We start from the raw sequence: 13,099 nt of genomic DNA, 5'->3' as shown, positions 1-13,099 counted from the left end.
CGGAACTCTGTGCTACCGACCCCGGAACTCTGTGCTACCGACCCCGGAACTCTGTGCTACCGACCCCGGAACTCTGTGCTACCGACCCCGGAACTCTGTGCTACCGACCCCGGAACTCTGTGCGACCGACCCCGGAACTCTGTGCTACCGACCCCGGAACTCTGTGCTACCGACCCCGGAACTCTGTGCTACCGACCCCGGAACTCTGTGCTACCGACCCCGGAACTCTGTTAGTAACACAGAGTCCCGGGGTCAGTAGTTAGTAACTAGTGATCCTGAACTCTGCTTCAATTAAATGCTGAACCTCCCTGTTACATATACTGACTTTCCCATCTCAATACACCCAATTTTCTTTTTTTATTTCTACATTTTTCAAAGTAACAAACAAGCATGGATTAATTTTCACGTAAAGTTTAGTTATACACTTAGGGGTGCATTTATACAAAACTTGTCTATTTGTCTATCAAAACTACACATAAAATCCTCCATCAAAGCTGCATGTAAATTTTCTCTGTTCGAATGGGGCACAATGGATTGTTCTTTGGCTATATTGTCTGCAATACAAATGTGTGAATGCAGATTTCACCCAATAGATGGAGTTGAGGAGCATACTTATTTCCTGTTATTACCATTGCCAACTAGTGGTCAAACGGAATCATTCTCACTTACACATTCAAATCGAGAATATAGTTTGAGAACATAAAATTTTGCCCTATTCACACAGAACAAAATTTACATGCAGTATCGATGAAGTAACAGCTATGCAAGATTTTTTAAATAAAAATACCCCTTTATTTTACCAAATGCAGTATCTTAAATAGAGGCTTTTTATTTACTTAAAAGCACTTGGAGAATGCAGGCTTTACAGGTTTAAAGTTTAAAGTTTCCAGTTTACAGGTTTACAAGTTTAAAGTTTAAAGTTTCCAGGTTTACAAGTTTAAAGTTTACAGGTTTACAAGTTTAAAGTTTACAGGTTTACAAGTTTAAAGTTAAATTTTACAGGTTTACAAGTTTAGAACTTTCAAATTTACAAGTTTAAATTTTAAAGTTTACAAATTTAAAGTTTACAGGTTACCAGTTTAAAGTTAAACAGGAGGTGTGGTGCTTGAATTACTACTACAATAGAACATTTTTTTAATCTAAAAATGCAACATGATTAAATAGAACCGCTTGGTCATCGATCCCACTACCTCTCACATGATAAGTGAGTGCTCTACCATCTGAGCGAAACCCCCTCATGACAGCTTGAAGAAGGGGGAAGGGGATGATCACTAAACACCCAAGAAGAGGAGGATTCTGGCTTCTCTGTGCAAAACCAACTACACAGAGCAGGTAAGTATAACAGGTTTGTTATTTCGTTTTTATTTTAAATACTACAAGACTTTACAATCACTTTAATATCACCATAAAGAAAAAAAGTAAGAATACACCAATATGTGAATCTGTGACCAAAATGTAAAGTGTATGTATGTGAATGGTGCTGTGCTGTTGCAAAACGAAAGTGACACAAATATTATAGATACAAAGTGATACTGAAACTATACACAAGGTGGCAGATGTAAGAGCTTTACTGCCACCTTGTGTATATTTTCAGTATCACGTTTTATCTATAATATTTGTGTCACAATCTGGCAAAAACGCAGCACTATTCACATACACAAATCACCATAAACATGTTCTAATGGCAGGATCAACAGGTAATTAAACTACATTACATTGGGGAGTCAGAAAAGCAAACACAGCTGTGCTAATTCTGGTGACAGATTGCATCATGGATGTCATTTCAAAGCTGGCCTCACACTAATAGAATTTCATTCAAAAATGTAAATTTCAATACAATTTTTTAGTTTTTCTAATAGTTAATGGGGTCAATGTTTGTTTTCAAACGCAGTGTGGAGAAAATTTGAAGGAGCAGGAGGGAACCTTTTCCTCTATTGAGCAAATTTCTACCATTTCAAATAATATTTTGAAGTAACTTCATCAAGTGATCAAATGGCCTAAGAATGAACATACAAATATTTGTTCAGTTATCTACTAGTGTATGGGCAGCTTTATTTTGCCCATAATTGCACTTAAAAATTGCTATAATGTTTATTTTCTACATGTATAAAGTAAAAGCCGAGCCAGGTAGGATTCGAACCTACAATCTTCTGCTCCGTAGGCAGACGCGTTATCCATTGCGCCACTGGCCCCTTGGTTGCTTTCTACCCACCATAGTTCTGTCCTTTATGTATGCATCAGGTGGCCTAAAGTTTCTATAACTAAAAAGTGCAAAAAATAAAAAATCGGTTGATCCTTCCTGTAAGTCCAGAAGTTCTGCCCTGTGTCTTGTGCACTTCCCCAGGTTGCAGCCCCTGGGCAAAAAATAAATAAAAGCTCACATTGTCCCCCCAAATAATTATGCTCCCCCCAGCATGCACCAGTGACAATAAACCTCCTACTGGTTGGCTAGTGGAAATATCAATATTCATAACTCACTGTGGAATTTCATACTATTGCCAGAGGTTCCAGTGACACCTACTGGCAGCAGGGAGAAAGCACAGCTCCACTGTGTTCAGGGGAAACCCATGTGAACAACCGAACTATAAATTCAGCTGGCTTACTACTACCCAGCAAGGATACATTTAACCACTTGAATACCGGCCGCATGTAAAATGACGGCTTCACAGTGGCTCTGGAAACTCAACAGGACGTCAATTGACGTCCTGGATTCCTCCGGCCACTGGGGGGCGCGCGAGCACGCCGGCGGCGGCGCGTGCGCGCCCCCGAGATGCCGATGCGCGTGCCTGGCGGTCGCGATGTCCGCCAGGCACCCACGATCAGCAGTGACAGAGCAGGGACGTGGAGCTCTGTGTGTAAACACAGAGCTCCACGTCCTGTCAGGGGACAGAGGAGACCGATCTGTGTCTCTTGTACATAGGGACACAGATCGGTTACCTCCCCCAGTCACCCCTCCCCCCACAGTTAGAACACACCCAGGCTACACATTTAACCCCTTCCTCACCCCCTAGTGTTAACCCCTTCAATGACAGTAACATTTATACAGTAATTAGTGCATATTTATAGCACTGATCGCAGTATAAATGTGAATGGCGCCAAAAATGTGTCAAAAGTGTCCAATGTGTCCGCCATAATGTCGCAGTCGCAATAAAAAAAAAATTAAACCCAGATCGCCGCCATTACTAGTAAAAAAAATAAATAAAATAAAAAATAATAATAATAATTCTGTCCCATATTTTGTAAGCGCTTATTGCGATTTTTTTTTTTTTTACCAAAAATATGTAGAAGAATACGTATCGACCTAAACTGAGAAAAAATTTTTTGGAAAAAAAAAAATTGGCTATTTATTATAGCAACAAGTAAAAAATATTGATTTTTTTTTCAAAATTGTTGCTTTTTTTGTTTTATAGCGCAAAAAATAAAACTGCAGAGGTGATCAAATACCACCAAAAGAAAGCTCTATTTGTGGGGAAAAAAGGACGCCAATTTTGTTTGGGAGCCACGTCGCACGACCGCGCAATTGTCAGTTAAAGCGACGCAGTGCCGGAAGCTGAAATTTCACCTGGTCAGGAGGGGGCTATATGTGCCCGGTATGGAAGTGGTTAAAGCTTTGAGGGGACAGTACAGGACCAGAACACACAGAGGTAGAGACCTCCTCCCTCAAACATCTCCAACAAAGAGCAACAGCCACTAGGCCAATTAAACATATTGAAGTGCTATAATGTTGATTTTTCTACAAACCTACAATCTTCTGATCCGTAGTCAGACGCGTTATCCATTGCGCCACTGGCCCCTTGGCTGCCTTATGCCCACCACAGTCTTTTCCTTTATGTATGCATCAGGTGGCCAAAGTTTATATAATTAAAAACTTATCTTAACTGCTCTCTTTGGTCCATTAAATGTACAGTTTAAAGCGTTATCCGTTTATAAAGTGCAAAAAAATAATTAAAAATCTGTTGATCCTTCCAGTAAGTCCAGAATGCTGCCCTGTGTCTCCACTGCCGGTTTCCGTTAGTTGGAATGCCGGCGCCTGCACCCGATCTGATGGACGGATTGGCCTCAGAGGACCCACATCGTGGGCTTCCGGGACAGGTAAGTGCCCTTTTTAAAGCGGGAGTTCACCCAAATTTTTTTTTTTTAACATTAGATTGAAGCAAATTATGCAAAGCAGAATCGGGTGTTTTGTTTAAAATCAATGCAGTACTTACCGTTTTAGAGATAAATGTTCTCCGCCGCTTCCGGGTATGATCTTCAGGACTGGGCGTTCCTATTTAATTGACAGCCTTCCGATGGTCGCATACAGCTCGTCACGAGTTGCCGAACGTCGGTGCGGCTCTATACGGCGCCTGTGCACCAACGTTCGGCTACTTTCGGGAACTCGTGACGCGCTGTATGCGACCGTCGGAAGGCTGTCAATCAAATAGGAACGCCCAGTCCCGCAGCCCATACCCGGAAGCGGCGGAGAACATCGATCTCTAAAACGGTAAGTACAGCATTGATTTTAAACAAAACACTGATTCTGCTTCGCATAATTTGCCTCAATCTAATGTTAAAAAATGATTTTTTGGGTGAACCTCCACTTTAAAAGTCAGTAGCTACAGTGTTTGTAGTTGCTGACTTAAAAATTGCACCTGGAACACAGCTTTAAAGCATTATCTGTTTATAAGGTGCAAAACAATAAATAAATCCGTTGATCCTTCCCATAAGTCTAGAAGTGCTGCCCTGTGTCCTGCGCACTTCCCCAGGTTGCAGTCCAGGGCAAAAGAGAGCTCACATTGTCCCCCGAATATTTATGCCCCCTCCAAGCATGCATCAGGGACAATAAACTTCCTACTGGTTGGCTAGTGGAAATATATATACAGTGGAACCTTGGATTATGAGCATAATCCGTTCCAGGAGAATGCTTGTAATCCAAAGCACTCACATATCAAAGCGAGTTTCCCCATAGAAGTCAATGGAAACTAAAATAATTAGTTCCACATTGACTTCTATGGCATGCAATACCGCATGTGGCTAGAGATGGGGGGGCGCTGGAGAGCCACGGAAACACACGGAAAGGCCCAAGGACAGTGTGGCTGACCTTGGCAAACCTCGGAAAGGCTCAAGAGTAATTCCGAGCACTTCCGAATGGCTCCGAATGTCACTGATCGGCTCTGCTCGGCTCCGGTCTGCGCCTTTCGTCTCTGTTCGGCTCCACTCGGCTCCGGCGCCCCCACATCAGGCCAAACGTGGTACTGCACACGGCTTTGGATTGAATCTTGTTCATTTAGCGAGACAACAGTTAGGATTTTTTTAAATACAGTGCTTCCATTCCAAATGCTCGTTAACCACGTTACTCGCAATCCGAGGTTCCACTGTATAGTAATAACTCACTGTGGCATCTCATACTATTGCCAGAGGTACCAGTGACACCTACTGGCAGCAGAGAGAAACTAGTAAATAGATGCCCAACATTTCACATTTGAAAATTTCATGGAATGATGATAAACAACGTTAAATTTTCCATAGGCGAAGCTTTAAAAGCCTTTGCAGGTTACTAGTTTAAAGTTAAACAAGAGGTCTGGTGCTAGGACTACTACTCTCACTCGGACTTATGCAGCAATACCTCACATGTGTGTTGCGATCAATGTCTACATGTGCATGTAGGACCTACATGTAGACATTGAAGTATGAGAACTCCAGCTTCATTTTCCTGGATTCTGCCAACCTTTTAAGTCATATAGTATATTGTTAATTTTGCACAATGCAACATGATAAAAGAACTGCTTGTTGATTGAAACAAAGAGGTGGAGAATGCGGTTATCGATCCCCCTGCCTCTCACATGCTAAGCGAACGCTCTACCGTTTGAGCTAATTAGGGACAGTCACTAACTTGGAGCAATGTCCCTCTGTCCCTCTTTCCTCCTCATTTGTCCCTCATTTTTGGTCTGACATATATAGATGTATATAAAATGCACCTTTGATCGATCAAAACGTATTTTCCAAGGCAAAACTTTTCATCCAATTTCTAATTTGTTACATTTGTACATTTCAAAAGCAAATATAAAGGAATAGTAGTGGTAAAAAAAAAACAAAAGTACTTGAGGGTTTAACCAATCTTGTTTTTTTGTACAATTCTCCTTTAAGGGGGAGTGGCAAGGGGTGTGTCCTATGCCTGCATACTTTTGCTGATAGGTGTCCCTCATTCCCATCTCAAAAAGTTGGGAGGTGTGTCATCCCATCATCCCATAGTTTGCCGCCGTCACCTGCTGCCTGAGATGGGGTAAGCAGGACCGCCATCAGGCAGTACACCTGTAAGGGGCCCGGTGGTCCCCAGGGGCCCGGATGGCACCCCCCCTTTTTTTTTAAATTCGTCAGCACCCAAAGCCCCCCGACCTCTAAGGGGCCAGGTGTTCCCCAGGGCCCCGGATGCCATCCCCCTTTTTTTCTTCTTATTTTTTTCATCAGCACCCAAAGCCCCCCCAACCTTTAAGGAGCCCGGATGGCATCTCCCTTTTTATTTTTTTTCGTCAGCACCCAAAGGTCATGCCCCGGACATCTAAGGGGCCCGGTGGTCCCCAGATGGCATCCCCCTTTATTTTTATCATCAGCACCCAAAGCCCCCTGACCTTAATTTGCGGCGACATCCCCCAGCTTCTCAACTTGCGACACTCCCCCCATCTCAATTTGCACCCCCCCCCCCCCAGTTCTCTGCTCCAGGGGGCCCATGCCTGAAGCTGTGTAAAATTCCTAATGGCTGCCCTGGGGGTAAGTGCTGGGCCGTCAGCAAGTGGGGGGGCACAATTGTAGTATTTGATGGGCACAAGTGGCTGCATTCATTTGATGGGGCACAAGTGGCTGCATATGAGGGGCACAAGTGGCAGCATTTCATGTGCACAGTGGCTGCAATTGATGGGCTTTTTCAGTATTTTTAGTTTGTTTGTGCGCGCCCCCCCCCCCCCAAAAAAAAAATGAGCACCAGCTGCCACTGGTTTAGTTCCTTTTTTTATGTAGTATTAGCCACTGCAGCATGTTCACATAAAACTGAAAGTTTTCAAAAATATTTGGAGAATGCGGGCATCGATCCCGCTACCTCTCACATGCTAAGCGAGCGCTCTACCATTTGAGCTAATCCCCCTTTATAAGAATAGGGCACAGGGCTCGATGTGATGGCGTGTGCACCCCCCTCCCTGGAAATGCAGAATCACATATATATACACATGGTTTTGTGCAGAGATATTTTTTTATATGGCATATTTTTTATAGAAGAAAATAGTTTTTTTTTTTAGATTGTATTTCTTTTTATATTATAAAAAAAGATATATACTCGAGTATAAGCCGACCCGAATATAAGCCGAGGCACCCAATTTTACCCAAAAAAATGGGAAAACGTATTGACTCGAGTATAAGCCTAGGGTGTCCATCTGCATGCCTCACTTTGCCTCACTGTGTCCATGCCTCACTGTGTCCATGACTAGACCATAGGTGTGCGCAGCCTATTGCATTAGGGTGTGCACCCCAAAGCCCAAACACACGCTACTTATCACTCACAATGTTTATTCAGAAAGAGAAGGGGCCGGTAAATTACATATTTACCAGCCCCTTCTCCACTCCTAAAACATCCCAGCAGCAACAGCCAATGGGAGGGGAGGGAAGCTGGCAGCACTGTGGAGAGAAAGATGGGAGCCAGGGAAGTAGGGGGAATCTGTTCTGCACAGGGTGATTAGGGTGTGCCCAGGCACACCCTAGTGCGCACGCCTATGGACTAGACTGACATTTATCATGGGAGTCTATGGAAGGGCTGCCCAGCTTTGAAAAACTGGTGCTCCCTGGCCGTAGATCCCCCGAACAACAAACTTGTAGTGGAGCAATGGGGCTACATGTGTGCCAAGTTCCGGTTCCAGGAGACCTACGACCGGACAGTACTGGGTCCCCAAATACACCAGTGAAATGACCGTTTAACATGATAGTCTATGGAAGGGGTGCCTGGGTTCGAACAATCGGTGCTCCCGGCCGTAGGTCCCCCAGACAACAAACTTGTAGAGGAGAAATGGGGCTACATATGTACCAAGTTTGGGGTCCAGGGAACCTACGACCGGCCAGTACCGGGCCCCCAAATTTCGGGAGATCAGGCACAAAAAGGTGGCTCGAGTATGAGCCGAGGGGGGCGTGTTCAGCACAAAAAAAGTGCTGAAAATCTTGGCTTATACTCGAGTATATACGGTACATTTCATTTGCATGACCACACAAAATGACCTAGTCATAAAGGGGGTAAATCTTCTGGAAGGCAAGTGGTTAAACACTTCAAACGATGTGGTTGTGGTAAAAAATATTTTTAAATGCAGTTAATGTGAGTAACTGAATACAATTTTGTATTAGCCACTGCAGCATTTTCAAATAGAACTGAAAGTTTTCAAAATGATTGGAGAATGCGGGCATCGATGCCGCTACCTCTCACATGCTAAGCGAGCGCTCTACCATTTGAGCTAATCCCCCTCTGTAGCTATCTGGAAGGTAGTGTTATTTTTGGCGTAATTTTTTGCACAGGCTAACACAGAACCAGAAGGCACACAGTAATATTGTGAAACTATGAAAACATTCAGTGTGCTTTCATTCACAGAACACTGTGATGAAATGTTGCAATTTACTTACATTACATGCATACATTATCTGTTCCTTTTTTTTTGGTTTGAAAACTTTTTTTGAAAAATAATAAAATTTCTTACAGATATTTGAAGCAACAGTGATAAAAACATACAGTGCAACCTCGTATTGCGAGTAACGCGGTTAACGAGCGTTTCGCTATACGAGCGCTGTATTTTTAAAAACCCTAAACTTGGTTTTGGAGCGTTGTCTCGCAAAACTTGCAGGATTCAGGCTAAAGCGTTCTGCAGTACCGCATTTGGCCTGAGGTGGGGGGGCGCCAGAGCCAAGTGGAGCCGATCACAAGCGATCGGCGCCATTGGGAAATGCTTAGAAAGACACGGAAATATTCCTTTCACCAAGGTCAGCTGAGCTGTCCTCAGGCCTTTAGGGCTGTTTCCGAGGCTCTCCAGTGCCCCCCCACCTCTGGCCACATGCAGTATTGCATGCCATTGAAGTCAATGTGGAACTAATTATTTTTACTTTCCATTGACTTCAATGAGGAAAATCGATTTGATATGCGAGTGCTTTGGAATACGAGCATTCTCCTGGAACGGATTATGCTCGTAATCCAAGGTTCCACTGTTCATATGAAAAGTATTCAATTAATTTACATTGAAAATGTGTGTTCTTGTATACAGATGGTAATCTTATATATGATATGACTAAGCGATGCTTCAAATAATTATTATCATGAAATAGAAATAAATAGAAAAATTGAAAAACTTTTTACATTCCTGAGTATGGATACATTGTATACTTTTCACTTGATGGCCAGAGCAGAGTTCCTTCACTTTTTAAAAAAAGGGGCCGCACCAAACCACGTTATTGCCTTTGTGATCTGCATTTGAGGTGCTGTTAAAGAGGAACTGCAGTCTGCTCACATAATTTACAATTGAAACAGCTTTGCCATTCTAAAGCTTCCCCCCAACCACTTTGCATATTATTTTATATATACTGTGATTCTGTATTTGCCAAATATGCTGCAGAAATCTCCCTCCACTGAGTCTGGCTGCAGCCATTTTAACTGTGGGCAACTGAAGCCTGTTCACTTCCTGGATTTACACAGACACACAGAGGCACACCTCCAGCTCAGTGGCATTCCCAGGGTATGGCATATATGGCAAGTGCCATGAGTGCCATATGAAGGGGGTGCACTGCTCGAGAGTACCTGACAGTCTAATGACAGCACACAGGGCTGGACTGGGACAACAATTTGGCCCTGGACTTCATCCAGACAGGCCCACTTAAATTCAATAAAATCACGCCCACCAAAAGGCCCCTACATCCATAATTGTATATCATGAGAGGGTGAGAGAGAGGGGAGAGAGAGAGGGAGGGTTGAGGGAAAGGGGGTGAGAGGGGGTGGGTGAGAGAGGGGGGTGAGTGTAAGAAAAAGAAAGTGAGTGTAAAAGAGAGGGGGTGAGTGTAGGACCCCTTTTTACACTGAGGCGTTTTTTTAGTCACTTTTGGGCTAAAAAATACCGCCTGTAAAGCGACTGAAAAATGCATCCGCTGCAGTCCCAGTGTGAAAGCCTGAGTGCTTTCACACTGGGGTGCTGCCAGGGCATTAGAAAAAGTCCTCCAAGCAGCATCTCTGTTTTAAAAAATGGCCCACTGAGACATTGGCCCACCGGGAAACTCCCTGTAGTCCCTATGGCCAGTCCATCCCTGACAGCACAGGAGGAGTGGGATCGAATGTCCCCCGGTCGCTGTCCCCAGGGTCATGTTTATACCCGCAAATAGTTTTCCCCAGACAGGGGGTGGACTGACCACTTAATCACTTTCCGAGGTCCTAGGGTCAGTGCGTGGCTCCATGTACTCCCCTCCTCTGGCTTCTCCCCTTCTGCCGGGCTCTGCGGATCTCCTGCGTTGTGCAGAGAGCAGTGGCTGAGCAGCATCCTTATCCACTCTCCATGACAGACGCTAGACAGTATCTGTAATGGAGGTACCTGCCAGAGCTGGTGCCTGTCGATCATAGGGGAGCCTGTCAGCCGCTCAAAGTACAGCATGACGGACGGTCCTGTCCATCACAGAAACATCTCCTGACGTCACCCCCATGACCGAGGCCCCCCCAGGCAGTCACAAAAAAAAGGTCCCTAAGTGCATTCTGTTCGGGCACCTGACACAGTGCACTATGGGAAGCACCACGTCTATGCAATCACAAGATTGCAGATGAGGCGCTTCATTTGCAGGGTTTGGAGTGGATTTGTGGCGCAGTCCATCGCGCCGGACAGCTTCCGCCTGGCGCCAAAGTGTATCACTATGGCCGGGTGCTTTGTTTTCAGTGGGAGACCCAACGTCACATCCGGCAGACTACAAAAAGATGGCCGCCGCCGCCATAAGGGCTTAAAAAAAAAAAAAAAAAAAAAAAAAGATATACATTTTATATGGGTACAGCGTTGCATGACCACTCATAATGGCCTGGTCTTAAAGGAGGAGGGTAAATCTTCCAGAGGACAAGTGGTTAAACATTTCAAATAATGTGGTTGTGTGTTAAAAAATATTTTTAAATACAGTTAATTTAAGTACTTGTTTTTGATTTAGTATTAGCCCCTGCAGCATGTTCAAAAAGAACTGTTAGTTTATTCAATAACACTTGGACATCAATCCCGCTACCCAGGGCTTGACTGGGACAGAAATTTGGCCCTGGACTTCATCCAGACTGGCCCACTTTGACAGCTCTCCCCCATGGCGGCCGGACAACTACCACCCCCCCCCCCCCCCGGCCACCCAAGCCACTAGCCGTTCTACTTTATTAGAATAGAAACGGCTGGTACTGATACTCTTATAGGCAGTACCAGTGGGGAAGCTAGACATTATTTCACCAGGGGCAAAGAATCAGTTTGGTGCCCCCCCTTATGGGACAAGATTAGGCAGAAGAAACTCCCAGGACATAGCTGTTGAGTCAGCTGTCTGTCCCTCCCCCCATGCTCCTCTGTCATCCCCCCTGCTCCTCTGTTCCCCCCAGGTGAGCACTGCGGGGAGGGAGAGACATAGGAGCAGAGGGGGGCGGCAGTCCACTGTCACTGAAGCCGGCCCACCGGGAAGCTCCCTGTAGTCCCAATGGCCAGTCCATCCCTGCCGCTACCTCTCACAAGCTAAGCGAGCGCACTACCATTTGAGCTAATCCCCCTTCATAAAATATTTCACTTTATATAATAAGAGAGGTGTTAAAAAAATATCTTTAAATGCAGCTAATGTAAATACCTGAATTGATTTAGTATTAGCCACTGCAGCATGTTAAAATAGAACTGTAAATGTATTAAAAAAAGGATTGGAGAATGCGGGCATCGATCCCGCTACCTCTCACATGCTAAGCGAGCGCTCTACCATTTGAGCTAATCCCCCTCTGAGGAGCCTGGAAAGGTGGGTGGCAATTGGATATGGGGGAAGCTAATTTAGATTAATCTGATGATGTTATTTCTAAAAAGAAGTAAGAGCAAATTAAAAAATTATCCAGTAAATTAGTAAATTTCCGGACAGCGGAAGTTCATTTTTTGGGGGGAACTCCGCTTTAAGGACCAAGCCTCTTTTTCACATTTGTTGTTTACAAGCTACAATAATTTTTTTTGCTAGAAAATTACTTAGAACCCACAAACATTATATATTATTTTTTCCAGACAACCTAGAGAATAAAATGGCGGTCATTGCAATACTTTATGTCACGCCGTATTTGCGCAAGCGCAATTTATGGGGAAAAAATACACTTATTTGAATAAAAAAATAAGACAACAGTAAAGTTAACCTTTTTTTCTGTATTTTAAAAGATAATGTTATGCCGAGTAAATTGATACCCAACATATCACGCTTCAAAATTGCACCCGCTCGTGGAATATAGCGACAAACTTTGGCCCTTAAAAATCTCCATTGGCAACATTTTAAAAATTCTGCAGGTTAAACGTTTTGAGTTACAGAGGAGGTATAGGGCTAGAATTATTGCTCTCGCTCGAACGATCGTGGCGATACCTCACATGTGTGGTTTGAACCCTGTTTTTTGTATGGGAGCCACTTACGTATGCGTTCGCTTCTGTGCGCGAGCTCTGCGCAACCGGGCACTTTACATTTAACTTTTTTTTTACACCGCCCTTTTCAAAAAAAAAAAATGGTGTCACTTTTATTACTATTACAAGGGATATAAACATCCGGTTGTATGCTCCATCGGACAATTGTTGTCAGAATCTCCGACAACAAATGTGGGATAGCATGCTCTCAAATTTTCCGACAACAAATGTGTGCCGTCGGATTATCCGATCATGTGTAAACAAGTCCGTTGCAAAAAAATCCAAAGTACAAACACGCATGCTCAGAACCAATGCTACAAGGCTTATGGGTCTTTCTGCTGTCCAGGTCCTCACTGTGAAACTTTAGAGAAAGGCTAGAAGTCCTTATTTATAAAATAAGGTAATTGTTCAGTTAGATATTTTGTTTTTCAAAAAAAGAGAATGGAAAAAATACATCTGCAAAAGTGAAAAAG

General features: G+C 43.9%; 1 non-coding gene across 1 annotated transcript; it reads right to left on the bottom strand.

Moving 5' to 3' along the window:
• Positions 1-2,119: 2,119 nt before the first annotated feature.
• Positions 2,120-2,192, bottom strand: TRNAR-ACG. The gene has a single exon. It is a non-coding gene; the product is annotated as a tRNA-Arg (tRNA).
• Positions 2,193-13,099: the final 10,907 nt, after the last annotated feature.

Source organism: Rana temporaria, chromosome 9 (genome assembly GCF_905171775.1).
Source record: "Rana temporaria chromosome 9, aRanTem1.1, whole genome shotgun sequence".
Lineage (NCBI taxonomy): Eukaryota > Metazoa > Chordata > Amphibia > Anura > Ranidae > Rana > Rana temporaria.
Note: the sequence above shows the minus strand (reverse complement) of the source record. Positions and strands in the feature narration are given on the sequence as shown.